Genomic DNA, 8052 nt, shown 5'->3' with positions numbered 1-8052 from the left:
TTTGACCACTTCCTGGACACCCTGGGCAGCAAATTCATAGCCGGAGGAGACTACAACGCTAAACACACCCAATGGGGCAGCAGACTGGTTACAGTAAGAGGCAAAAACCTCCTCAACAGCATATTAACCAACAACCTCAACTACCTTACCACGTACGAACCCACACACTGGCCCACCGACACAAACAAAATACCCGATCTCCTTGATTTCTTCATAACTAAAAATATCTCGTCAAGACACGTCCAAATCAATTCCTCGGCTGATCTCTCCTCTGATCATTCCCCCGTGATAGTAACAGTCAGTTCAACTATCATCGAGAATACACCTAATGGCTCCATTCATAACCAACACACCAACTGGCAGCTCTTTAGAGAAGTCTTTACCCACACAACTTCAGCCTCAACCTCACTAAAAACCAATGATGAAATCGAAGCAGCCACGGAATACCTAAATGCGAGCATAATAAACGCTATCCGCGTCTCCACACCGGCAAAAACGTCCACCAGCAACCACGAATACCCCCAGTACATACTAAAAAAAATAGCAGAAAAACGTAGACTAAGAAGGATATGGCAGACCCATAGAACACCGGAGGACAAACGCAAACTAAACAACGCAACTAGAAAACTATCCAAAACCATAAAGAACTACAATAATGACCGTTTTCACAAATACCTCGCCAGCCTGTCCCCCACAGCCGACTCAAACTACTCACTATGGAAAGCCTCCAGGAAACTCACGCGCCCCCCACAAATAATACCTCCAATCCGCCGCCCGCAGGGTGGATGGGCGCGTAGCCCTATAGAAAAAGCCAACCTATTTGCCAAACATTTGACTGAAGTATTCCAACCCCATTCCTCCATAGCCGCAGCGGACGTCACCGAATACCTGCACACTCCCTTCCAAATGTCCCCTCCTATTCAACCCTTCACTTCTGCAGAGATCATAGAAGCAATCAGTCGCCTAAACCCCAAGAAAGCAGCAGGTCACGACCAAATAGGAAATAAAGCAATCAAGGAACTTCCCATAAAAGGGATTGCACTCATCGCATCAATCTTTAACGCCATCCTCCGCCTTGAACACTTTCCTAAGGCGTGGAAAATCTCACTAATCACTCTCATCCCCAAACCCGGTAAACCAATATATGAAACCAGCTCCTATCGCCCAATCAGTCTCTTACCTACCCTGTCTAAACTATTCGAGAGGATGCTCACGAATCGTCTCCTTCCACTCCTAGAAGAAAAATGGGGTTTTAAAATAAACGAAAAAAAATCCTCCCATGTAACCTTCACGCTCCGAAAACAAACCTGCCCCCAGGTCACCATTAACAACACAATAATCCCAAGCAAGGACTCCGTAAGATACCTGGGCATGACCCTGGACAGGAGGCTAACTTGGGAAAAACATATCTCCGAAAAAACAAAGCAACTAAAGGAAAAACTAAGAAAATTCTATTGGCTCACGGGCCGACGCTCCAAACTAAACATACAGAACAAAATAACCCTCTACAAGGCCGTAATAAAACCTGTCTGGACCTACGGAATCCAACTATGGGGAACAGCAAGTAACTCCAACATTGAAATACTCCAACGCTTCCAATCGAAAACGCTAAGATCCCTATTAAATGCACCCTGGTATGTTACCAACGAAACAATCCACCGAGACCTCAAGATACCTACAGTCAAAGATGAAATACACAAGTCCAGAAGCAGATATAGCACAAGAGTCAACAACCACCACAACCCACTAGTCACCCAACTACTGGACACGACGGACCAGATCCGCAGACTAAAAAGAAAATACCCACTAGATTAAACCATTAGTCCTACTAGAATCAACAATATAAAACTATTATAATCCATGTCATTGTATCACGCCAAACTAAGTTACTGAAAATTCTCAACGAGAATTGATTGTAAATATTCTAATAAATAAAAAAAAAAAATGTAATAGAAGAATGTGAAATTACGGCGGGACCAAAGGTCATAGGAAAAACGCTAAACGAGACTGGAAAAGGTTTAACAGAACTGAAAGCAATAATAGAGAAGAGAAGGGTAAACGACAAAAAGGCAGCACAGCAAGGAGGCAAACGTTTGTAGAGGTGTGTGGCGTTGTGTTGTCGTCGGTGATAGTAGTAGTTGCCGGCTGTAGATGTTGCTGCTGGGGCGGCACTGCTAATTATTCTTTTATTTTGATGCGTGGCAGAAAAATAGAATCACGGGCGCCAGGAATCGAACCCGGGTCCCGAACGTGCGAAACCTAGAGCGCTAACCACTTCGCTACCGTGTCCGTTGCTTATTTGTTTAGCGGTATTTGTTGTCGAGTGCCGCTACACGTTCAAAGTTGCAATAGTTTTTAGTTTTTTCTAGTTTTTTAGTTTTTTAATTTTTAGAGATAGAATAATTAAGGGAGTACAATATAATAGAGTGGATAAGAGAAAAGGTAAATATATAAGAAGCGAAATACCGAAAGTAAAACCGAAAGTTCGTCCAAAGCCGAAAGGCACGGACTAAGCAATAATAAATAATACTACTGTTTTATATTATGCACATGTATATACATATCTATAGTATATGCAGTAGTACTTATATGTCGGAGATGAAAGAACACCGGAGCCTTACCTTTGGGACTTTGGGAGAACTCCTTAATACGAATCTAGATTCTACCATAGCCGTAATTAAAGCTGTCGTCATTCAATCCGATTGTATTTGTTCGAGATTTATGATAGTGAGCTTGGGGGAAAGCTAGCACCTTTTTCTAGCCACCGATATGGAGATTGACCAAATAGCAGCAGCGCCAATCTCCCTCACTTTCTGAACGAAGACTTTTCTCCACGAATCCGATGACCTTGTGTCCTTAGACACACCCATCATAGTTTTCCTCGACAGCGTCACCGTGACGGAGAGTCACTCTCTTGTACGATCTCAGCAACGATTAAAGTACCTTTCTTATACGTAGTGATTGCTCTGTGCACTTAGTAGAGTACAACTTAGACATTCACGAAGAGTAAAGTTCGTCATCCCATTGACCGCAGATACGTTATCGACCCTGAGGCCATGGTCATTAGCGTTACGAGTGCCTAACCGCCACGGCTAATTGTCAAATCCGTCATATCCATACTTGTGTCAATAAACTCTGCATCGTACCACAACAATGGCTAATACCAGTGAAGAATCATTGAAGATTCATAGGTGATAGATTTAGGGACTGTTAAGACAAAGACTGCCTGTCTGTTTGAACGACTTTAATTAACTAAAACTTAAGATTTATAACGTGTCCTCAGGCTAGCTGAACATGTACTGTGGAGATGCGTCGACATCTGGTAATCATCTGACCCGAAGGATAGGGTCTGCGTGTGGCGAGTCACGGGACAGAAACCGTTGGAATGTTTACTGTCGCTACAACTATTTCTTTAAGGAGAGTTATAGAATTATTCCATCCCTGTTAGGTAAAAACGTTCATCCCGTGACCGCGGCTACGTTCGACGACTGGTTGTCGCCTCGAGCCTAAGCTCATTATCACAAATCTCAAACAATTATAATCGAGTTAAATTATAGAGACTAAAATATTGGGGGTTATCCAATGAATTCCAAAGGGAAGGCCACGGTGTTCTTTCATCTCCGACATATACGATAATTGTACCACTATTAGAGAAGATAACGAATGGAAAATAACAAAAATATATCCGATACCTTTCAAGCAAAACTCTGTATTTATCGCACCTGTAGTAGAAACTGGTCTAATACTAACCAACTTAGAACAATACACTTTTGTCGATAGCCACTACTTAAACAAATATAAACGAACGGCAATCATCCACATTTGTAAGGAAGCTCAACCACGTCACAATAGAATCAGTTCACCTGAATGCAGATTCGAATTAATTAGTAACCAACAGACAGTCAAAACTTAGCCAACTGCTGTATTCAAGCTGAAAGAATTGACGTTCGTACCATTACAGACTGAAAATCATTATATCATTATCATATTACGAAAAATGTGCAGATCGACCTATCATGTAAAACACGTAAAATCTTAGAAATCAGACAACCGATTTTAATTAGCAGCAAAACTGGAGTTCAACTCGAGACGTTGCTTGCGGACATGTATGCCGCGAGCTTCTGCTCATGAGCATAAGGCTAATTGTAATAGTAGTTGGTTAGGGGTAGATGTGTCATAACGTGGGTGGAATTAGTTTAAAGGAAACATGAGAAATGCCAATTTTTAACGAGCTAGACAGTGATGGATAATTCCCATGTGATATGAATTATGGTGTCACGGGTACGTACAGTGATTTTAGTTTGATGTTGACTTAAATAAGATGAGAGGGTTTAACGGATGCGAGAAGTCGCAGGCCAAATTGGAAGGCGTAGCGGGGCTATATAACAATTAATGTTTTTGAGTGAGTAAGAGTATAGTGGATTTTTATTAAAGTTAAAGTAAGCTAAATTAATATTAAGTAAATTTATTGGCTAAATTAACGGAAATAAGAATTAGAATTTGACTAGAATAGGAATTGAAATAAAGTGCAATTACAGTTCGGGAACTATAACGAATAAATAACTACGAGTCACATGTTAAGGTGGACGTAGGTCATAGACAGAAAGATAGGGTAGATAATAAAGTTGACGTGTAATTAAAATAAATATTTAATTTTATATTAAATATTAATTATGTATACAGTTTGAATATTCTTGTATTAACCCCTTTCCATACTTTATCGAGTCAGACTCGCGATGAAGATTTTGGCCAAAACATGAATATCGCGAGTCTGATTCGCGACCAGATACTTGGGCCAAACGTAAACGTAACAAGCCGAGCTCGCGGACTGCTTTTTTGCCCGTTATCTGTTTAGTGCGCGTCGATATCTACCGCTTGGGCCCGAGTTTCGTCGAACTAAATGACACGGGAAGGGGTTAAGTGCCGATATTTAGAGTTTAGATAATCGTAGTTCATTGTTAAAGAAAGACCAATTTGGGCACTGGCCACGTAAAATGCGATTTTGATAGCATTGGGTGGGATTGGTGGTCCGGGCCTAAAATAAAAATAAAATATAATAAATATAATAAATATAATAAGGATAATAAATTGATAGTTGTAGAAAGAAGCTGTAGTTAAAGTATAGTAAGATATAGCAAGATTAATGAGATCATAATAAATTGATCATTATATAGAAATTAGTAAATAAATTTGGTACTTACTCTAATAGATTAGCTTACCAATATTATGGAGAACCAGAAAGCTAGGTGTAGATAATCATCGGCTAATTCGTCCTAATTAGGTAATAAAATGAATTAAATTAACCGCGGTATATGTATATATCGTTACATAATAGAAATACACAGGAAGTTAATTATAACTAAATTAAGATTAAAGTTATTCGAAATAAATTTAGCACAGAACAAAGGAGGTAAACTAATAAATAAAAAACAGAATTAACCAAATTAAAGTAAAATGACTTATCGGTCAAAATTGGTGTATCTAGTATTAAAAGCAGCAATAGAAATATTTATGATTGAACCAACAATGGCTCATAGACATCCAATGTCAAGCAGGAAGATATGTAGTAACTTAAATGGGGTTTTAGAGTAAGGACAAGTAATGATGTTTTGGTTTAACAAGTAATATTCATTACAACGAACTGATTACAACATTGTCGTACGTCTTATTATCATACTCGGCTCTCAACTTCCCGATTCATACTCTCCGGCTCCTCCATTCACACTCTCCGGCTTCTGCACTCACACTCTCTGACTTTTCAATTGACACTGTACGACTTCTCAACTAACACTATGCACGACTTCTAACTGATACCCCCTGGGCTAGCATCCCTTTGACTTTTCTTAGCCCCACCATGCATGTGGTGACCGCGAACATCCGTGGCCAGTGACACGACGACACATTGATGGACCCGACGACGCCTCGGCTCTCGTCTTTTGTCCACGATACTACAGATATAATAATAAAATATAATAGATATGGTTTTAATAAAAGTTAAATTTATAATAATATTTATTATAAAAATAACTGTTGTCGTGGTTGGGCTATGTAATAATAAGCGTTAATAAGAAATGCATATGTAGGACTAGAAATTGGGAATTAAAATGAAATAGTGATTTTGTTTAGTAGTATTACTCTGTCAATGGGAAAGTGGATGAATCATTGGTGTATAAAATCGAGCTATCGCGGGGAGACGCGGTCGTCAGAATACGCGTCAACGGGAGTTGTAAATTCCCGTTACGATTAGAATAATCGACACCACGAATAGTTCGATCCCCGTATTTCGATTAGGATAATCGGTGTGGTTAATGCGGTATAACACTGGGAGTCAGAGTTATAATAATGTATATTTCCAACACTTTATACAATCACACAAGGTAGTAACGCCGTTGATTAAGATACAGATAACGAGAGAAGGGTTAGTCTTGGATGAGAGAAGGAGAGCTTTAGGCGCTCTAGGCCCTTGAGAGTTATAGGAACTGTCGGAGTTCTGGATAAGTGAGAGCCTCAGAAGACTCTAGGCCGTGTAGGCATCTTGAGAAATGATGAAGGAACTCAGAAAGATACAGGAACGGTGAGAGTTGTGGGAAATGCAGGAACTCTAGGCACCGTGAGAGACGATCAAACTCTAAAGCTTATTCTAATGTGAATACGGAGGAAGGCTTGGTATGGGTGTGCCCTTTGAACGAAGAACGCGGATTCGTTGCTTACATTTTTAGTTAGTAAAGTGAGGGCAATAATCCGCGATGTCGATTGGTTGGGACCAATGTTAGGAAGGAAGAGAGGAGGAAGAAACCTCCTACCAACTTGGGTCCTAGGCGACATTGTTTACAGGGAAACTCAGATTTTTCGTTAGGTATATCTCCGCTTTCTTCGTAATTCTTAAGAGCACATAATAAACCCAAGGACCCTTCTAAAAACCAGCTGAAAACACTTTTGGAATTAGAAAGTCCTTTCTGGCAAACAGATTGACCTAAACCATGTGTGCGAACAATGCAGTTAGAATTTCGACTTTATGGTGGGTCCTTAGGCCTGTGGAGGTTTCGAAGGACGGCACGTAGACCGTTGGCTATCACGCCGCGCGGGATGGAATGCAGATGTGTTGCGCGGCGTAACAATTGGTATTGATGAGGTTTGCGCCATCAAAACAAAATTTTATTTATAATATAATGATTAAAGTAAATTAGAAAGTGTAATAAAAGTAGGAATGTTATATTATTAGTTTGTAGGTAACAGTATGATTAATACAATATCGTTCGCTCTTACATGAAATCAAATATTGTTTCCGGTTTCACGTATTCGTTACTCACTGCTTCTACGACACTACAACACAAGGATCTTCACTCCACAATGATAAATTCAATTCTGACTCTTTCAACTCTCATTAGGCACTTGGCGACAATGTATATCGCCGAAGTACCTAATGAGTCATCGATATCCCAACGGTTCTCCCACCGCATGTTCTAAAAGAAGGGGTGCGGGGCAACGGTCAGGGACGCCTACAAACGCGTGGGTAGTGGAGATGTTGAAGGGCAACAAAGAAAAAAGAAACAGATCCCACCGAAAGTCAAATTGTAAGAGCTTCAGTCTTGGAAAGTCACGGCTGGAGCTCAGAACCAAATCGTAATTAGTGTAAACCAAGTGTTCAAAAGTAAATTCTTTTTTTTATTTCTTTACATTTTAGTTTTCTCTTCGTCCGAGATTCCCCATTTTTATTTTACGTGACAATATCATCATGTTATCGACAGTGACCTCCGAATACTGCTGAGTTATCACTATATTCAGGGATAGTTAGAATGTACTAGCCAAGTTTAACGCATGTAAATATAGTTTACGATTGAGAAAGTAGGGTTATTTTAATCACATGGGTTGATAACATGGAATAAGTCGAAATGGGTGAAATTTTTTGAAAGAAAGTTCCCGACAAAATGCAAAATGGCGGTTTGCGAAATTTTGCTCTCGATACGCCATTTCGTCGTACGGTTCGGTATGTCTCCATGCGCAGTGTTCGATGTCCATTCGCAACTTTGGGAAGAGGTCACCTTATGGACC

The 8052-nt window shown here is 40.1% G+C and overlaps 1 long non-coding RNA gene across 1 annotated transcript; it reads right to left on the bottom strand.

Annotated features, from left to right (window-relative positions):
* Positions 1-5607: 5607 nt before the first annotated feature.
* On the bottom strand, positions 5608-7436 carry LOC126926675 (uncharacterized). Its single transcript, XR_007714760.1, has 2 exons — positions 7267-7436; positions 5608-5948 (listed from the first exon to the last, which is right to left on the bottom strand). It is a non-coding gene; the product is annotated as an uncharacterized LOC126926675 (long non-coding RNA).
* Positions 7437-8052: the final 616 nt, after the last annotated feature.

Source organism: Bombus affinis, chromosome 18 (assembly GCF_024516045.1).
Source record: "Bombus affinis isolate iyBomAffi1 chromosome 18, iyBomAffi1.2, whole genome shotgun sequence".
NCBI classification, from domain to species: domain Eukaryota; kingdom Metazoa; phylum Arthropoda; class Insecta; order Hymenoptera; family Apidae; genus Bombus; species Bombus affinis.
The sequence above is the reverse complement of the archived record's forward strand: the minus strand, read 5'-3'. Positions and strand labels throughout refer to the sequence as shown.